Raw genomic sequence first — 21,699 nt, 5'->3', positions numbered from 1 at the left:
AGATACTCAAATCATACTTTATTTTATTTTATTAGCTCCGCTACGTACTTCGAAAGTTTCTGGCTTAAGTGACTCGAATTTGATTTTCTATCTGCTGTGTGCGTCTGCTCCAATACAATAATGATAGAAACCCACACAAAACACAACCTCAAAAATGATCTAAACCATTCATGTTACTGTTAAACACAACTTTTAAAAAAAATTTAAACATATCAATAATTAATACATCAACAAGTGTCATGGGATCCTCTTTTATGGGTCCCAAGCATTTTTCGCTCCCATAATGCTTGGTGCCTCCTCTTTTATGGGTCCCAAACATTTTCCGCTCCCATAATGCTCGGTGCCTCGACAATTAGAGGCTTGAATGCCTCGAATCATTGTCTCTCTTCGTGGCCACACCCTCTCTCTCTCTCTCTCTCTCTCTCTCTCACGCTCCTATTCAAACCCCAAACCCAAGCAGCTCAGGCTCTCTCTTCTCTTATCCCTCTCATCCTCTCGTTCGCTCTCAACGCTCTCTCTATCGTCTTCATCAAACTGCCGGAGCCCTCATCACCACATCGTCGTCATCAAATCACTGGAGCTGTCGTTGGTGCCTTGGACTCTCATCACCTACCAGAAAAACATCTCTCTCTCTCTGGTAAGTCCCAACATCGCAGTACCTAGGGTTTGGATTTTGGGTTTGTAAATTAGAAATTGGGGCTTTTTATATCAGTTTAGATTTGAATCTATAAATCAGAAATTGGATTTGAATTTGTATCTCAGTTTATATTAGTTTGGATTTGAATTTGTGAATTAGAAATTGGGGCTTTTGAATTTGTACATCGCGAATATGTGTTAATTGAGAAAAAAAAATAGATTTAATTGTGTGAAGATTGTGTTAATTGACAAAAGCTGCATTTATTGAGATTTAATGGTCAGCTAAGTTGCTGCTATAATGGATGGATGTATTGTAACTTGGCTTAACCTGAGTTTTTTTGTCTTAATTTCCTCTTAATTTTTTTGGCTGAACCTGAACCATTTAAGGAGTGTTGAAATCTTACCTAAGAATGTTATCCTATGCCTCTCTCTCCACTTTTGGTCTTAAGATGTTCATCCCTTTACTTCGATTTGAGTTCGAAAAATGCTTAATGAATGTAGCTTCAACCCTGTCCATAAGCTTATTCACCTGTAATTAATTTCCCGAATTGAATCATCAGATTTTTCAATGTTTTCTTTTCTTTTCCAGAGCACCTAAGAAAGCTACTATGTTTTATATTATAGCTTGAAATGACTATTTCTTGAATCATATTAGTGCCCATGTATTGACCTCATCAGAGCTGCCAAGGTAAGAGTTGTCTACCATTTTCAAGTAAGCTTTTGATGCATTTCTTGAAGTTTCTGCAACAATTAGGTATAAACAAAAACTTTAGTAAAAATAATTATTCAGATTGTTGAGATAGAAAGAGAATTCAAAGTTTTGAGATAGAAAAATACCTTATCATATTTCTTCATGATCTTTGAAAATGCCAACATATTCAAGAAGCTGTTCATTTATTAGCAAAAAGATCAAACACAGTTCTATGCAAAAATCTAACTGAATTTTTCAAACCTGGAAGGCTAGGGTCACATTTCTACCTGTTGCTCTGAAACTAGGGTCACATTTCTATTAATTTCTAGGAAAATTGAATAATAAAACCTGGAAGGCTCACATTCATTAGTACCCTATGAAAGCAATTCAATCCAAACTCATCCACATACAAAACAAAATAAATAGGGTAGGTATTCATGAAATTTCCCAAAACCTAACTCAGTCATTTACATCATTAGGTACAAAAAGATACAAAATACAAAACAAATTTTTGATTACATCCATGAAACAAACAAACTCAGTCATTTACATGATAAACTGCAAAAACAAACAAAACACAATGACATAAATCATTGCCTTAAAGTTCTTCTCCATCCTTTGAAGCCTTCTACCTAACTCAGTCCTTAGATCGTTTAATTTTTCTTTTGTTCTTATAGCTTTCCGAAGTCCAACATTGGAACGAATTGTGGAGCTAGTGTCGTCATCATCCTCATCTGCGAATTTGAAGTAATTACAGTGTTCCTTATGACTCTACAATGCATCAGAATTAGTCAATCAAATCACAGAAATGACTTTGTAAATAGTAAAAGATCAATTTCTATAATAGATACTTACATATTTCGATAAGCAAACAAAGAACAAACGTCATTTGAAGTAATTTCGATGAGTAAAGTCAGGACCAAGTAAAAAAAAACCTAAAAAAAATACTATGAAAGCTTCAGGTTTGCTATAGCTTCAGGTTTGCAACAAAAGCTAAACCAAGTCAAACACCAACTACGAATACTATGAAAGCTTCACCTCAATTTGTTAGTGATTATTAGCAAGTTGATTGGAGTAAAATCAAGACCAACTACATAATCAACTTGTGGGTTAGCATGACAAACATGATCAACTTTTGCAGCTTATTACTTCGGCTGGACAATGATAAAAGGACACAACTGCAAACCAACTTCAGAAGCCAAAAATTCAAAAAGTAGGTGGTACTAAAGAACACAAATGAACCGACCACATGAAAAACAATACATAAATTTTGTTATTGCACTCAACAATGATACATGAAAAGAATAAAAAAAATTCAAAGAATTGCTTCACATCTCTATCAACAACAAACCAGACTCCTCTTAATCTATACAAATTAATTTACCCAGCAACTGCTAGTATTCTTAGTGAAAAGGGAGAGACATAATTATCAAATAATTATTTTTAACCTACCACAGATTATTTTTAAATATTAACACAATAATATTTATCAAATTTATCATTTATTTATAATTATTTGGGAAAATTAGTCTAAGGTCCCTCTCCCATTTTTAGTAATGAAAGAGATCCACAATAGTATTTTATGATGTGTAAGGTCTCTCAATCCGACACTCATATATGACAGAAATTTAAGTCTCTCAAATCAAATCTCATTTCTCTCTCACACAAAGACACTGTAAGCACTCTCTCTCTCTCTCTTGATGATCTTCGATTTTGGGTTGAGTGAGAAACAAACCTGCAAAGCTTTCAGAGACATTAGAAGAACAAAACAGAGAGAGACCCAGTATGTGATTGAAAACCAGAGTGATTGAGGCCTCGTTTGGGAACATGCTAATTTAGTAAATTTTTGGCTATTTGACTAAAAGGTAGGTAAAAAAAACTTGTATGTTTGGGATGATTTTTTGGCTAATTACGAAAAGATGTGCAAAAAGTAGAGAGAAAAGAGAATCTTTGACTTTTTGGTATGAGTTGTTGGTTTTTTGGCTAATTTAGTAACTTTTTGGCTAATTGGCTAAAAAAGTAAGTCCCCAAATGGGGATATATGAAATTTGATCGTAAATAGACATAGTCTAGACAAGAGAAGCATGTTGAAAGAAGAACCAAAAAAGTCACCGGCATGAAGAGGAGGAGAAAGAGTAAAGCTTCGATTGGGCATGTCTCTCATGGAGGACTGAGATGATTTCTTGTAGTGGAGATGGGTAAACAAAATTGGTTCTCACCTCGACTCCATGTATCACTTGAGCTGCGTAATCGTAAGTGCACGCTGCCTCCTCTGTTGTGTCAAAGGTACTGGATTTAGTCGAGCACAATTTGTTGCTATTGTGATTGTGTCAATTGGTACCTGATATAGTGATCTAGTTGACGCAAGCAGTAACTATCAACGAAGACATATTTTAAAATCCAAGGCTGAAATATTGAGTGGCCATATGAACCGCATTATGTCTATGCTACTTGTTGGGGCATTTATTCTTCAATATCCTTGCTATATTTGATGGAAGCCTTTCAACTTATCTGAATTTGTTATCTTTTTGTTGCTTCACTGCAGTATGTGAGCATGCTTATTCCTTGTCTCAAAATTTGGATCCTAATAGTGAGGAAAAGGTGTTTTACAGTTCAAGACTGGTTTGATGTCTGTTATAAAGGTAACTCTTAACTTGCTGAGATGATTGAATATGTTGCATCACGTGACAAAAAACAAGAGCAGCATACTGGCATGTGCATTTCTGTGTACGTCTTACAAGATATGTGATCTATAACACTCTTATAAACATCGACAATTGGTGCTTGAGTCATTTGTTTACAAAGGTGCTGGTGCAAATATGTGAATTTCAATTTGGAGACTTCAGACTTTTCTCATTTTTGGTATGCATTGACATTTAGCATGTGGTATGAGAGTTTTGTAATGTGGCATTATTTTTTTGAATATTGCAGTTTGGACTTCAATCCTTTTAGATATCTGGTGCACTTAAATTTTGTTATATTAATATTTACTTTTATAATTAATGTAAACTACTCCTTTGGCTTTACTGGTGTGAATTGCAATTCTACTTTTCTTCGAGATATCTGTTTGTCTATAACATATTTTTGGATGTATTCACAACAAATTTTCCAGCAAAAGCTTGTAAAGAGTGAGGGTGGAACCATAGACAGAAGCCAAGATATTGCTCGATTACAGGAGTTTTATAAGCATTATAGGGAGAAGCATAATGTAGACAAATTACAAGAAGAGGAAATGCAGTTGAGGGAGTCAGGTGTTTTCAGTGGCAACCATACAGAGAAAATTTTGATCCAGAGAAAATACTCTCAACCACATTAACAAACAACATTGAACCCAGTACCAAAACATCAGAGAAATTCTCTAGTCTTTTCAGAATTTTCTCTGGATATGGAATTTGTGTGATTTTTCTCTAGATTTCTAGTTTTGTATTACAGTTTTGTTGTGTGCTATTGTTGTTATTGAAGGAGCTTGAATTCAATTGTAGTGGTTGTATTGAAATGGATTCAATGTGGGTTTTACAGGGATTTTCTCTGGTTCGGTAAAAAATACAGAGAAAATTTTGATCTAGAGAAAATTCTCTCAACCACATTAATAAACAACATTGAACCCAGTAGCAAAACATCAGAGAAATTCTCTAGTCTTTCTAGAATTTCTTTGGATCAAAATTTTCTCTAGATGTGGAATTTGTGTGAATTTTCTATGGATTTCTAGTTTTGTATTACAGTTTTGTTGTGTGCCGTTGTTGCTATTAAAGAAGCTTGAATTGAATTACAGTGGTTGTATTGAAATGATTTAATATAGGTTTTAAAGGGATTTTCTCCGGTTCGGTAAAAAATACAAAGGAAATTCTGATCGAGAGAAACAGAAACAAGATGTTTACCATACAACAAAACTGTAATACAAAACCAAAACTAATTTCTCTGATGTTTGACAACAAGATAAACCCTAAATGCCAGAGCCACCAAAAATAATTTGATAGCTATAGGCACAATATTGTTGAACAGTCTGGAAATCCAGAGAAATTCTCTGGATCAAATTTTCTTTGGAAATCCTATTATTTGTTTTTTCCCCCTTTTGAATTATGTTAGTTATTTACCATGTGTTTGTATTTAGTATGTACATGTATTCACTTTGGAAAGACTTTGTAATTTTTGGGCTGGTGTTTATCGTCTTCCTAAGAATCTACAAATTTGGTGTAGCTTGTATTGTTTTCTTTTCCAAGACCTCCTCCCCTGTAGAGAAATTTCAATTTTCTCTACAGAGAAATTCTGGAGAGAAACAGAGAATTTCTCTGAGTTGGAGAGAATTTCTCTGGACAGGATTTCTCTGGACCAGAATTTCTCTAGATCAAATTGAGAGACCTTAGACATTATGAAAATATTAGATATCCTTTTTATTATAAAGTCTTAATACTAGGGACTCTAAAAAAAAACCCCTAATTATTTTCAAATGCTTGGATTTATAGTTTAATGCTTAAATGAAAAATATTTACAAAAATTAACTAATTTCTCAGATAGAAATGTAGATAAGATTGCAAATATTTCCAATGGTTCTGGTTACACCCTTCATCAACCGGACTAGCGATTTTCTTGCGAAGGGATTCAATGGTATAAATCGAGACATAGAACCCGTCTTCGAAATTGGTCATTGTAAGGTATTTATGGAATCGACTAATTTGTGCAACAATAGTCACAATCGACTAATTTCTACAAACATTGAAGCTAAAACATAAACCCTAGATTTGGGATTTTAGGTTTACCTTAGATTCCGAGTCTTCTCGTACGCTTACCTCAGATTCCTTGTCGTTCGTCCTCATTTGTCATCGATTAGAGAGCGATTAGAGGTGAGAGGGATGAGAGAGATGACAGAGCTCTGGGATGAGAGATTTGGGATGAGAGATCTGCTGAGCAGAGATAAGAGTGAACGGAGAGGATGAGAGTTGCTGCTGTTTCAATAGGTTTTGGCTTCGAATAGAGTTAAAAAGAAAACATAGAGATGAGAGATATTTGACTCAATTTTGACTTAGGCCTCGTTTGGAAACAGGTTAATTTAGTAATTTTTTGGCTGTTTAGCTAAAATATGAACAAAAAAAAAAATAATATGTTTAGGATAATTTTTTAATTTTTTACGAAAAGATGTATAAAAAGTAAAGAAAAAAGAAAATTTTTAATTTTTTAATATAAATTATTAATTTTTTAACTAATTTAATAATTTTTTAACTAAAAAAGAAGGTTCCAAACGAGGCCTTAGTTTCGGGCCACGAGCTAGAGACTTTCAAGCCATGAAGCTTTTCTCTTATTTTATACATCAAAAATGCTTTAGAGCTCTAATATAGGAGCTTTAATAACTCTAATGGGAATATAGGACCCTTCTGATATGATGTTTATACCTTGCCTTATTATTATTATTTTTTTATTACTTAAACACATCACTAGAGCTCAAATGAGAGCTCTAGATTTAAATCTCTATAGCATCTCCCTTTATACATTCATCATTTGAACTCAAACAGTGGGAATTTAAAATAATAAATTGCTCTCTCTCTCTCTCTCAAATCCCTAATCTGCAATAGCCTTTCTTTCTCTCTCGCGAATGCACTGGATTTCTTTCTATCTCGCAAATCGATTTGTTGATTGCTTTGGAGATTCAATCCTTTGTTGATTGCTTTCTTTCTATCTCGCGAATGCACTGGATTTGTTGATTTCTTTCTTTCTATATCGGAATGCACTGGATTTCTTTGTTGATTGCTTCTGAGATTCAATCCTTAATCTGATCTCGACGACAATTTCATCTATCGACAGCGATTTCAGTATCCAGGTTTGATCGATTTATCGATTTCAGTCTCATAGATTTGGTTTTCGATCTGTGATTTTCTTGATCTTATTGAGTGTAGTCGTTCATTTTTTTTTTGGTTCATGGATTTATTTGTTAAATAGTTATATTTTTGTCAACATCTGGAAAGGATTTCTGTAAAGTGAAGCTGCAAATTTACCTAATCCTAATGATCTAGGCTAAGTTTATTTGCTTGATGTTGATTTCTATGAAATTTAATGCAAAGTTTGAACCAAAACTATACTTATCGATGTTGACTTGGTAGTTGAGGTGGATTGTCCTCGAAAAAATGCAGCATAATGTCGTTTAGTTATGTCAACTTGTTGAGAAACTCTGTTTGCATATAAGAATAGGACCTATTCTTTTTCTGATTTGAAGGAACATTTAGAGATTTATATATAACATATTCACATGTACAGGCTTTGGTGCCAGGGTAGTGGTGGTTAAAAAATTATAGAGATTAGTGGTAGTCAGATTATATATATTTGTTTGCATTGTTTCCATGACCAACTACAGCAGGGAAATTTATGAAGCACTTGTGTGGTAGGCTAATCAACACTTCTGCTTTTAGCATATGTCCAAGTGCTTTATATATATATATATATATATTTTAAATCACACTTTATTCCATTTTGGTTTATTCATACATTTCATTCTTTCTTCTTTGACTTCTTCCTATTCTTATATATTTATATATAGTGATTGATTAGGCTTAGATTTGGTGATTGACCCTCATTTACCAGGTCTAAAAGCATCCACAGTGATTAATTACTGCATTAGAGCTGTTACCGAATAAGTTTGCAGATAAAGAAATAGACAGATTTTAAGGATTTTGTTCAAGAGTGATTTTTATTAGAGTGATAAGGTGAGACTTTGAGAGTTGGAAAATAAAATGATTATTGTACCTTCAACTTTGATAGAATTAAATATCAATCATTTAAAAAATCACAAAATAGGATAGAACCTTTATTCTACTACCGCACTAACAGAGTTTGTGCTGCTTACTATCTGCTCCCTTAGCATGATTCGTTGCCTCTCTTTAATGGCATCGTGTGACCGTAAACTTTTGGAGACATTCAACCCAAAATTAATTGACAATAGATGGAGATGTATTTAGACAACAAGAGAAACAATCGTGAGGTGGAGATTTGGTTCGTGAGACCACCTAACAATCAGCTCTCATAACATGTTAAAAAACTTGGATACATTCATCCAAAGTTTGAACTCTTCTAATGTAGGCGTGCTTCATTGGAGTGACAAAATTTCATCATAATGTCCACTTTGATAAATATCTCATTCTGATAATTACCTTTAACATGAGAGTATTTTTATATAATTATGGTTATGGGCCCTCTGTAATCAAGCTATGAAACCTTTGTTTTATTTTATTTATTTACTTTTACATCTACTAATCTCTAGTGTTTCTTGTGTGATTAGGAGTTTGTTTGGGGTGTGCTATATATGCACACTTTTTATCTTTTTATGTTTTTTGGGTCACATCACCTTTCTATTTTTCTACACATAGTTTCGTAAAAAGTTTAAAGGTGTACATATTTTGGTTGGTTTGTGTCACTAGAAAAGAGAAGTTAGGATTATGTCCTTGAATTGAGACTACATTATGAAGAATGAGGAGGGATAATTCTGAGTAAACCTTTAATTTTTGCTTATATCTTAAAACTTGTACCTCATTGATATTGGCTGTACCCTATTCTCGATCTTCCTTCATATCACAGGATACAATCTATAACAGTACTATACTGAGCAAAACTCATACCACGAAGGAGTCAAATACAAACTATATTTGCTCTTACCTCCTGCATTATGTTGAGATGCATGTCAGATTCATGTTGAACTGGAGGCCTGCACTTCTTGTGTTCTACCAAGGAGCCTAACACTCCTTTGGGTGGTGTTTTTTTTCATTTTTTTTATATGATTTATGGGGTAATCATCTGATCCTAGATCCATGGTTTTTCTTACCCGGACAGGTTTGATTAGAATTTAGATTTGCTGTTTGCAGCCAAAATGGATTGGATTCTATCCCAACATCTGTGACTGTTATTTCATCTGTTTATGCTCTCTTGTGTAGCCTGCTATATAGCCTGTTCTTGTTTTAGTTGAGTTTTCTTTGAGAGCAACCTATACTTTTGATATCTCATTGTGCTCTAAGTTCCGATATTTATAAATTATTATCAAAGATTTTTGGTTTGATCACACCATTTTCTGCACTAAACTGATTATTGTTTTATTTCAACCAACTGAGCGCATCACCATTTTGTCCGCGTACTATTATGGTGAGAATCAAATAGCCTCACTGTTTTCTAGTACTATGCAGTTTTATATTCTTATTATAGCACATCATATAGAATGAAAGAACATGACATTTGTTGTATACCTTTGGCATTAAGACATAAGACACTTTTAACACATAGCATTCTGTAAATGCATATTGCCTGTTTCATTATTGCTTAATTGCTCCATACAAATGATCTCCTTAATTTGAATCTCGGTTGTTAAATCTATCCTGTTATTTCTTAAATTGTTATATGAGTTGAGTCAGTCTTAAGAAATTGCTTTGGAACCGATTGGGTTTGGTCCTCACTCATTACAAGTGCTCTGAATTCGGTGATACTTAAATTCGTTGGTACTTAATAATGAATACACACCGAATAGACCTGAGCGCTTTTTATATTTGAAAACAAAAGGATCAATACACACCGAATGGACCTGAGCATCCTTTATATTTGGAAGCAAAGGAGATTATTATACAAAGAGACCTCTAATTTTTTGTACCAGCATGAGATTAGAGATGAACATTGTTTTGAAAAAATGGTCAATGGACATGACCCTCTTCTTAGGATGTCAACAACAATAATATAAAATGACTTGGAAAAATTATTCTGTTTTACAATCAATAGACGATTGATTATGATCTTCATTCTTCACAATTCACATGATTTTAGCTCCATCTTTCTCTGAGACCAATTTTCTTAATCGGTTTAGTAATAACTCAGTCATTTTGGCTTCTGAGGAGGCTGAGCCGAACATGGCAATTTTCGACACCGAACCTTGTACCCTTGTGGCCAATGATGTTTGCTGCTCGGAGGACTGCGTAACAATCTTTGTCTTCTTCCCTTTCACACTTCAACCATGCATAAGCTGCCACCATTACAAATTCCTAGGCATTAGAACTGGTCTTTATACTAGATAAGCTTGTTTTTTGAAAAATGTTTTTAGCCAAAACAGAGTGTCAATGTTAATTCTTTATTATCTTTCCAATTTCCGAGTACTTTTAGTCCAGTGGATATTATTAGGCACAGTGAGAAAGAAATATAAAAGTTCTCAAATGAGAAGATTCTGAATCATATAAATGAGAAAATCACCAGGAGAAGGCCCCCTGACTTGTTGGAAAAAAGTGCAGAATTGAGGTGGAATTTCCTGAATTACCTTTCTTTGTTATTTTTTTTGTTATCAATAAATATCCATATATCGTCATGAAGTAGTTAGATTTGGTGGAGAGCTATATTCATCTTGGCAATTGTGATCTTGGCTATATTCAAGGAATCCATATTTTTTATTTTATAAATCTTTATTCTTAATCTTTTAGCTTGGGGATGTTTTTCTTTTTAAATTTCTTCACTGCTCTCTTGTCTTTTTTTTGGGAGTGGGGGTTTGAGGAAGCATTATGTTTTCAATGTTTCTTGTTATCATGTCCTGCAAGTTTGGTCTAAGATCTCAGTTTTATACATGTCCTGCAAGCTTGCATCGATTTGAAGCTTGGTAGCTCTCTGCTAGATTTCGAATGCCATTTCAACGAAGTCCTTGAGAAAAAGATGCGATGAGTTGTTTTGTTATGTAGGTAGATATAATTCCAATTACAATTTGTTCATTGAATAGTTGAATGCTACAAACAATGCTTATGGCACTAGCCTTATAAATTGGAAATGATACTTTTGAAATCTCTATTAGTTTATGATATAAAATCAAGATATTACGTACTAATGAATCAAAGCATGGTATCTGTTTGTCATTGAATGCGATGAACATTTTTTTTTTTTTTTGGGTGTAGTTGTATTTTAATTTGGAGATGAGTAGATGGTCTGGTGATATGTTTGATATTTTTTATTTGGTTGTTGAGAAATCAAGAAAGGAATATAAGTTGATGTTCAAACTAGTATTTTTAGAATAATTGCTACAAAATCAAAAAGCAAAAAAAAAAAAAAAAAAAAGATTATCAAACTTTTAGAGACTAATTTTAGTTGTCTTAAATAAAATTTAACCTTTACACACCACATTCAATTGCTTGCAAAACTAAAACTTTTAACCACCACTTTCATTTGTCCTAAAGACAAACTTTTAGCCACCACTCTCATTTGTCCCAAAAACTAAAACTTTTAGATACCACTTTCATTTGTCCCAAAAATTAAAACTTTTAGACACCAATTTGTGTTGTCACTATAATTAGACTTTTAGAGACAAATTTTGGTTGTTTCAAAATCAAAACTTTTTTGCAACCACACATTTTTGTCTCTAAAAGTCTATTTATAGTGACTAATGCAAAATTGTCTCTAAAAGTCATTTTTTGGCTTTTCCGGACGGGCCATTGGGGACAAACTTCGCGACGGAAGAAATTAGTTGGCTAAAGTTTTTCCCAAAAAATATTACACTTTGAGGAACGGAATAAATTTGTCCCTAAAAAGTTAATTTCTTGTAGTGGGTTATTTTTATTTCAATTAAATTAGTTTTTATTTTTTCAAAAGTCAAATATGCCGATAATTTTGATATCATTATTAAACCAATTCATTAAATAAAAAAATTCAAAACTAAAAACATTTCATATATTAAATATATCAATTACACATTAAAAGTCCAACAATCACTCATTACATGATTATCATCCAAATACATAATAAAAATTAATTTGGTAAATAAATAAATAAATACGTAAAAGATTTATCAGTTTTACATAATTTTATCGTTGGTGGGGAAAAATAATTTTTAAAAATTTAAAAATATTTTTTTTTTGATATTTTTGTCAAATTAGTTTATATTTATCAAATTGATGATTTTGTCTTTGAAATGTAACAATAGTTTTCAATTATCCTTATTTGAAATAAGATTTAAATTCAAAGTCAAATGTGTCACAATTGAAAAGCTAGGGACTAAATTGACATGTGCCCCAAACTATAGAGACTGTTAGTGTAATTTGCCTTTTCATCAATTTGTTACTTTGTGCTTTCTAAAATGTTGATCTATTTCAAAAGAAACAAGTGCAGAAAGTTGGAATGAGTGAAAAGATGAGAAAACCTCCTAGCAATGTTGTCGTTTTATCTACTTCAAGAAAACCTTCTAGGAATGCTTTTGATTGTTTTTAGTGGTTTATTTTTTTTTTTTTTATTTTTTTTTTCATTTTTTTAGTATATTTTTTTTGTTTTTTAACTTTTTAGTTGCATCTAATCTGTTAGTGAATTTTTCTTCATATTCTTGTTTGAGGTAAGGGTTTTCTACTATTTATTTAATATGAGTTATGGGATATATGTGTGATAATTTACATAAGAAAATTGTAATTTTTTTCTTCCCGAGAGAATAGCATGTACAAGTCAAGAAAGAATAGAAAAGAATTGAACCTTGACGGTCCAATGTGGTTCAAATTGGCTAAGAATGGTTTGTTAGGGATGTTTTGATAGCCTAAAGTAAATCTTAGTGGATTTAACCTGGCAAATCAAAAGTTCCCAATCACTCGAGTTCATCATAGGGTAGCATTTTCCAAGTAGGGCCAACAATTATGGACGGTGAAAATGGGTGTTTACATCTATTTATCCTCCCCTTCCAGTGACCCTCTTCATTACAAACGTCACTCCACCATTCTCTATCTGTTGTCCTCTCTCATTCATAGTCGTGGAAGAGCTTGTTGGCCGATGTTAAGGGTTAACGAGAAGGGCTAGGAAATTATAGAGGTGAGAAGAAAAGACATTGATTGGGGGTGGTAAGAAGAACCCCCAGAAGGTGTGGTTTGAGATGGGAATGGAGTGGTTGTAATGACCTAAGGTAATGGTGATGTTTAGTAGAATGAGAATGGAGTGATGGTGGGGTTCGAGTTTAGAAAATTAGGGTTGGAGATGTTAGGGATGGGGTAAAATGAAATTTTATGTTTAAGAGTAAACTTGAAAAAAAGAAAAAGAAAAAAAAAAGGCAATTCTATTTACAAACCACAGATTACCTCAATACACAACACAATTTTGATTTTTGCTCGATGTACACCATCAATTTCAAATATCCAAAATATCCATATTTTTTCAAATTCCAACCCTAACCTTAACCCTAACTTCACCACTACTGCCATTGTCGCCATGTCAAAAATTTGTTACTGTCGCCTCTCTTAATCCCCTTTGGCCGCCGCGCCCTCTTGTCAATTCCATCTACTTCCACAACAACTTACTTCATTTCTATACTCTTCCCCGTCGTAACTGCTACAAGCTCCACCCCCGTTGCCCCTCTTCAATCCTTTGGCGCTGCTTATTTGTAACTATCTTCTCTTTCCCTCTATTTCCACCCCCAACTTTCTCTTCTTCTTCTTTGTCTCTTCAAACCTTAGATATGGGTTTTCTTCTCTTCAAACCTTATATTTGGGTTTTCTCTCTGTCTCTTTCTCTTGTACGGGTGGGTGATAGTTGGATCACACAGTAGAGGAACTGGGTCGCAATGTGAAAGGGGAGGTCTAAATGATAGGTCCAGGTTTCAATTCGAATCAACCCTTAAAACCAGACTCTTCTAATAACTGATCTTTTTTTTTAAAAAAAACCCACTTAAATGTGTGGTTGAACAAGGCACAATTCACATCAATCGGCGCTAGGTTGATACATCTCATGCTTCGCTAAAAAATGTTGTTGCCGAGGATTGAGCATGAGATTCAAACGCAGTAGATAACCTCCTACTACCAAGGCAACTAATCTTAAGTCGTAATTGGAGACATATTATTTACATCATTGTTTTTATGTTATTAACATTTTAAATCTTGAATTAAAATTAAATTGATAACACAACTATTTTTTTTAAAATTTTAATAGCTATATTTTATTTACGCATAATTATTAATATTTTTTTAACGTAATTATGACATCATAATTTAATTTCGGTTAACACTACAGCTGAACCACTGACCCTTGACCCGGTTCTTTTTCTAGTTTGCTTAATGGTAAAACATTGGTTGGTAGTCTTGGAAACGTAGCTGGTTAGGGGTTACGGGGGTTGCAGTAGGGAATTTGAGGCAAGGAAAGGGATCACTAGGGGTGGAACTGTGACCATATTGGTCATAGGTCCTTGTAGACATCCCATTTTAATCAGCGTGCTCTTTTTCGAACATCCGATGATGAAAGTAAAGATGTGCTAATCTTGCGAATTCTTCAGCAAGAAGTTCGAACTCAGGCTTTAATTCCAATCTTACACCTGTTTTGGCCAAATTATATTTTTCACAATACATTTAGTTGCGCAGTTCCAAATATTTCTATAAGTCCCAAGGCTTGCCTTTTCAATCCATAAACATTGTCTTTTTGAGTAGATCGAGCGAAAGATATAGTGGGAATGAATAGAAATTGTGAAATTTTCTGAAATACTTGTTTTTTCTTTCAAATCATGTTAGCTTTACCCTATTGATCTAATGGTATATTTTTCATCCGGCCATACAACAACTCATGATCGGATGAAAAATATAGTCGGCTGGATGAATAATAGTATGGCATGTTGAAATGTTCGGGTACAAAGCATTTTCGATAATTTTGACTCTTTTTTTGTGTGAATTTTCTACAAATATCTTAGATATTTTGACGACTCAAGTCTACAAATACATGACCAAACTTCTTTCTCAAGGGTTACAAAATTTTCAAAGGTCAAGAGACTTGTTTTTGAGAGCTCATCACCCTACCTCTCCTCTCACCTCTAGTTTTCAAACACCATTACAGCTTAACTTTAAGCTTCTTGCTGAAGATCCTAAGCCACAGTAAGAGATCTTGAGGGTGCTAAGAAAGGGGTTTGACAACCAAGAATTTTCAACGTTTTTCATCTTCTCTCTTTCTTTCCTTATCTATAAGCTCTATATTTCATTGTTAACTTGTTGTAAATCATGTGGTGAGTACTCATGAATGTGGGGAGAACTAGGATATCGCCACCCATACATTGAGTTGATTGTCTCCTTTATTTTCTTGTACTTTTGCGTGCTTGTCCTTGATTTGTAGGATTTAACCCATTGTTGTTGTATATAGATATGTAAAGTGAAACCTTGTGGATGTGGTTAGGAGTTAGAAAGTAGCCACCCATCTACAAGTTTGATTATGTAGTGTAATTTCTTTTATTTTTCACTCACTTTCTCACCATCTGCCTATTCATCCACGCATGTTGATTCATATGCTTCAATTCCAATAAGTAGTTGTGGTTGTGGCATGGAGCTAGTTGGGTGAGTCTTAGGATTTAGTGTTGGGAGAGTTGTGGACTTTCATTTTGTTGTTCTTTTGGTAGTAAAGTAAGAGGCTTTTGGTCAAAAATTCTCTTCTCAATCTATCTTGAACATGGAAAGGGATGGAAACATCCCTATTCCATGGGTAGAAGTGGAGTTTTTAACATTCTTTGATGAATCTCTTTCTTTCAAAACAAGGCTTTCACGAAGAAATAATGGACATTAATCTACTCTCCTATAAATAGCATGAATTTGGGTATTAATGTGCCCCTATTCACAAAGAGATGATTGTGGGTTTCCATTCATTTCTTGGGTTTGAATTTCTTCCAACCTCAGTTTTTTATTTCATTTGATGAATTGGTGGCTTTTTGTGTTGCTAATTATGGGTTAGGCCCCTCTACCTCATTCTTGAGTGTATTTGTAAGAGGAAGAGGTAGAAAAGATGAGAATCCTTTTAGAAGTTGTTGTTCTATTTTAGCTCTATTGCGCAAAACAAATTTTCTCTCGAATTATTTATCTGGCCGGCAGAGAAACCATTCGGCCAACAAAACTTTCATTCGGTTGACTTATATTTCTCTAAGCAGAACCAAGCAGAACAGAGCAGCTTCTGAAGGATGATCTCCTAGAGTATGAGGCTGTTGTTTATAATTTATTTGCTTTTATCCCGTGATTTGTTAGATTCAACTTAATTTGGCTGAGTCAATTCATTGTTATAATAACTTCTAATCCCATGTCTTCTATTTATTTATCTGTTGTAATAACTCCCAACTCCACGTCTTCTATTAACTTATTGTTGTAAATAACTCCCAACTCCATGTCTTTCTAGCTCTTTTATTTGTATGCTTTCCATATATGTTGTAAAGCACCGTGTTTTATTTATCATATCCAAGTGAATCCATTTTTATGCATACTAATTCAGTGCATTTACATTTGTGGAATTTATCAAATTTAAGATGTTTTTCTGCGCTACCTTATGCCATGAGATGATACACATGTCACTCGTTAGCAACCAAGTCCTTAGCTGCATTTTGTGGGTGTATTGCATTAGCTATTTTATATAGGATCATGCATGTGTATATAGCATATTACTTTGGGCTTGCCATAGATAAATGCCAAATGAGCACTTACTATTTTAGCATCCTAGTTGTATATGTTATTTTATTTTGTCTAGCATCCTACCATGTGGTTATGTGCTTCAGTGATATACCTCTTTGGCTACCAATGGATGAAAGTTGTGTTGCTTATATTGGAATGACATTGATAGATATGCATGTAAGCTCAAATTTTTTTTTTTGGAGTCGTACATTTATTCAAAATCCTTTCAAAATGCATGAAATCAAAGCATAACTAAAATGAATGACACAATCTATAATTGCGTACTTCACATAGTATTGTTAGCATTATTAAAATCGGAATATGAACATATGAAGACTACAAAACTCATATCATGACTTAGTAGAGGTTGATCTTTTGATCGAGTGAGCGAGAATGTTCAATTCATAACATTTCCCTTTCATACCTAAGTTCCCGAACTGAGACACTTTGGTTATGACGGATAGTGGCCTTTGGCACGAGTCACGAGTTTTCTAGTTTTTTTAAAAGATTAGGTGGCGACTATGAAATCTAGTGATTTAGTCTATTTTTGGCGAAGATTTTGCAATACAATGGATTTTCTTTACAAATTGCCGGATCTAGATTCTCATTTGTGTTTCACATTGCACTTGTGAGATTAGATTAGGAGATCAGGAGTCCAAATTGTTGGGCGGACTCAAGTATTGTGAGAACCCATATTTAATTATTCTTAAAAGAAAATAAATAAATAAATAAATTAATTATACCCGGATTCTATCTAAAATATATATTCATGTATAAGTTAGTTTCAAATTAACCCAATACAATCACTAACAAAGACATTATTAAGAATAATAATTTTATGGATGTTTAATATTTGTTGTTTATAAATTATTTTAATAAGGATTCAGCATGATAATTATCTTTGTTAAATAACTTAGTTAAAAATCTTAGTGTATTAATTTTAATAAAATAAAAAAAAATTGAAATTTTAGATTTTCTGTGGCAGTGAATGCCACATATTTGCATGTATGCCATATAGGGACTATAGCTACATCATGCTTCTTGGAATTGAGATATACGAAATGACTAGATAGAATGATGAGAGAGAGAGAGAGAGAGAGAGAGAGAGAGAGAGAGAGAGAGAGAGAGAGAGAGAGAGAGAGAGAGAGAGAGGCGGGCTCAGCAAGTATTGTATATATATATATATATATATGCATGCTTGCATTCGGTAAAGAAAAGAAGAAAAAGAAATCTATGAAGCAGCTAAGTTGAGTATGAGAAGAAGAAGAGTGGGAGATTAAGGAAGTTAAAATTTTCTATCATTTCATCATCTTATTATTAAGTAAGAAAACCTTCTTAACCCTCTCATTTTTTTTTTTAATTGTTGAAATTTTTAAATTTTATTCATATGATAAAATGACTAAACTTGTACATAGAATTTTATTTATAGTTGTATGTAAATTTATGATTTATATATCAAATATTTGAAGATATTGGTAGCCTTAAAATCATGATAATATTGTGGAATTTGGACTTGCATGTGTAGTTTATGTCATTAAAAAGATTATTGAAGATTTTATTTGGCCCTTAAATATGCCAGAAAGTTGTACAAATTTTTAGACAATTTTATACTCAAAATTTTGGAATGATTTCTTCTACAAAGTTGTTTAGAATGATGTCTACTTCATCCAGAAATTTTTGCAACAATTATTGAGTTTTGTACGAATTTATACAAAATTTTAACCAAACCTAGAACTATAGGCAGACTTTATTATGTGTTTGAAAAATTATTAAAATTTTTATATTAAACCAAATATGGTAATTTATAAATAAAAAATGAAATTTGAGAAGTCTAGTTTCATAATAAATTTTTATATTATGGAATTGATTTATGAATTTAAGTATGGAGTTAATTTAAGAAAATATGATAAATTTGTGTCATGAAATTTCTGGAAATTTTACAGAATTATTTTTAACTTATTTTTGCGAAATTCTTTTTGAAAAATGACCTAAACATGTTTATTGAATACTCTATAGATTTTTACGAATTTTAGAATTGCGTAAATAATTTATTTATAATTTTTATTACCAAAGGTATATCCTGAAAATTTTTGGGCAGGTTTAAAATCATTACTTCAGTTAATTATTTGGATAAAAAATTAATTATTGTGTTAGTCTAATTCATTAAATATTGTAAATTAGTAATCCATGTATGGGTGTATTATGGTTTATTTAATATTATGCTAGTCTAATCTTGTAAATTAAAAATCCATACATGTGTGTGATTATATGCATGTGTGTGATTATGGTTTATTTTCTTTGTCTAAATTATTATTTCATATCATGGTTTAAATTAATTGTTTATTTAAATTTTGTACATTGATTTATTATTATGTGACGTGTAATATTTTATGTTGGGAATTTTAATGAGTTGGTATAACATTGTTGGTGATGAAACTTTGAATTATTGTGAATTCGAAAAGTAAAGAAACACGAAATTGAACCGGTGCATTAAGTTTAAAAGTGATGGGGTAAGCCCGTTTTAGAGTCTTGCGCAAGTGAGTTGCGAACCCTAACATGGCACGAGAAGGTATTTCGGCTCTTATCGGTATAGGCGATATAAGGTTAGTGGTGTGGGTGTCACAACATAGACCGTTCCTTTGGGATAGACCGTTCCCTTAGAACAGACCGTGATATCATGACTCGGGTACGCAACCCTAGTGCGTGGGCATCATTGGTAGTTACAGCAAGTAACATTTGAATATTTGACTAAGGGGGAGTCAGAATTGCCCGTGGCCGTTGCTTAGTGGTTGAGTGGAGATAGTGCTCCACGGGGAGTTACTTAAACTTATTTAATAAACTAAATCTATGTGAATCTAAAAGAAAAGTTGGCGTTTTTCTTAGGATGAAATACTGTTTCTGCTTGCCATTGTTCTTATTATCTATTGTTATTATTTCAACTGATAGCGTTCATGTTATGCTTATTAAATGTTGTTTGTTATTCTGTTACTACACAATATTCATTAATTGTGAGTATTATTATTGTGATGGGTATTTTTGGGTTGTAGTATCTTATTGAGCTCATCGCTCATTGGCATTTCCGTTACCCTGGCGTTTTATGCTAGGTACCAAAGAAATCGAAGGAAACACCGAGGCCTTGCAAGGCGTCATCTAGCCTTGGTTAGCTTAAAGAGTACCCAAGTTTCATGAACTATTTTTCTAAGTGTTTATTTTATTTTATTTTTATTTTTATTTTTATTTTTTTATGAACTATGACTAAGTTTTAAGATTTTATTGGAGTTGTAATTAAAGAAATTTTAATTTCTGGGTTGTTAATTAATGGATGCTGGTAAAGTTGGTGGCAACATTGATGAGGAGTTCTTAATTAAGAAAGTTAGTTTTACGCTTGAAATCTTATTATGACGTCCTTAAATTTTGGGGCGTCACAAGTATCCCCCAAAGCATCCCACAGTCCTCGGGCAACAATTAGGCTGTGAAAGGGAATGAATGAATGGGTTTCAACGGTGATGGTGGCAAAGCATCATAGTAATGGCGGGGTGGTTGTGGATTAGTGTGTATTGAGAAATAGAGTGGATTTACTTGACGGACAAAAATGTAATATGATTATGGAATAAAAATGTAATTAAAAAGATTAGAGTGATAGTGTGTCCTGAGAGAAGTATTGGTGTGCAAATAGAATTTTCCAAAACACAGAGGTGGGGTAAGAAGAAAGATAGAATCAAATAGCAATATTTTTTTTTTGTTTTTTTTCTTTTTTGTTTTTAAATATGTGTAAATGTTTTAGATTCCTTCATGAAAATTTTCTTAATATAAAGGCGTTAGCGTGATTTACCTTTTGGGTATGTTTGATTGAGTAAATTATAATATAAGATTAAGATATCTATATGACTTACAGTTCTATGTTTGATTATATTATTTGAATTAGATTTTGATGAATATTCTATCTAGCAAAGATGAATTTTTTTATTTTTTTTATTTTTTGTAGCAATAATCAATTCTACACTAATTGTATGAATTAAAAATTTCCACTATTAATGCTACTAACTGACATTTGTTTTATGTTTTATGTTTTCTGGGAAAATTACACTAACACCTCTTGAATTTGTCTTAAATCATATTGTCTCCTTATTCCTTAAAATCACATGGACACCCCCTCTCTTTAGAATTTTGTGTGATAAATGAACCCATATGTGAGTCAACCATTATTTAACCTCATAAAGTTTGTTGATGTCAGCAAAATATCACCCTTTAATGCCTACTTTATTGTCACGATCCCAACTTGCCTTTAAAGGTTGGAGTGGTGACTGGTCAGTAATCATAGATTACATGGCCTTTTAACAAAAACAGAAAATATTTATTTAATAATGGGGCTGAAAGCGGAAGCAAAACAAAAATAATATTGTCCATTGAGCAGTGCATACATGATATGACAATCACATATTTATATTTTACATACACATAATAAATATATTACATGGAAAACAAACATTCATATTACAAGTTCCAATCTCAAGACTTCTCAAAAACATTCCAAAGGAGGCAACAAGGGCCTCAACTCGGGTGTCACTTCTAAAAGCTTCACAAAAGTTGATGAAAGCAAAACTCTAAACTTGATCTCCCAAATGCTCATCTACATATATATTGGGGAAGGTGGTGAATGAGTAATATCAATATAAAGGGTTTAATGAATGAAGTCCAATGTCACGCCCCATTTTTTATTACCCGGTTAACATTGCCAAGTCCATCGTTATAGTCCATTTCATTAATACAATACAGAAAGGAAATCCACTGACATCCATAAATATATAAAGGTTTCCTCAATTGCATTTACAAATTGAAATGTAACATGAATTGCAATTAAATAAATTGCCCGTAGGTTTATACTATTACATAAAAGAGAAAGGGTTCAACCCTCTTTACATCAACGGCATTCCGCCAACAAATAAGGGCCTCGTGGCCATGTAAGGAAGATCACCGATCTTGTATCACTTATAAACTTGTACC

At 32.9% G+C, this 21,699-nt stretch overlaps 1 long non-coding RNA gene across 3 annotated transcripts; it reads left to right on the top strand.

Moving 5' to 3' along the window:
* The first annotated feature begins 251 nt into the window (after positions 1-251).
* Positions 252-20,535, top strand: LOC114312862 (uncharacterized). 3 transcript variants are annotated; one of them, XR_014340376.1, is made up of 4 exons: positions 252-637; positions 3,873-3,969; positions 4,440-7,139; positions 19,800-20,535. It is a non-coding gene; the product is annotated as an uncharacterized LOC114312862 (long non-coding RNA). The 3 variants fall into 3 exon arrangements; XR_014340377.1 differs by lacking the exon at positions 19,800-20,535 and adding an exon at positions 16,185-16,508; XR_014340375.1 differs by lacking the exon at positions 19,800-20,535 and adding an exon at positions 8,888-16,508.
* Positions 20,536-21,699: the final 1,164 nt, after the last annotated feature.

This window comes from Camellia sinensis, chromosome 9, assembly GCF_055761805.1.
Source record: "Camellia sinensis isolate YWXY chromosome 9, ASM5576180v1, whole genome shotgun sequence".
In the NCBI taxonomy this organism is placed as follows: Eukaryota; Viridiplantae; Streptophyta; class Magnoliopsida; order Ericales; family Theaceae; genus Camellia; species Camellia sinensis.
Note: the sequence above shows the minus strand (reverse complement) of the source record. Positions and strands in the feature narration are given on the sequence as shown.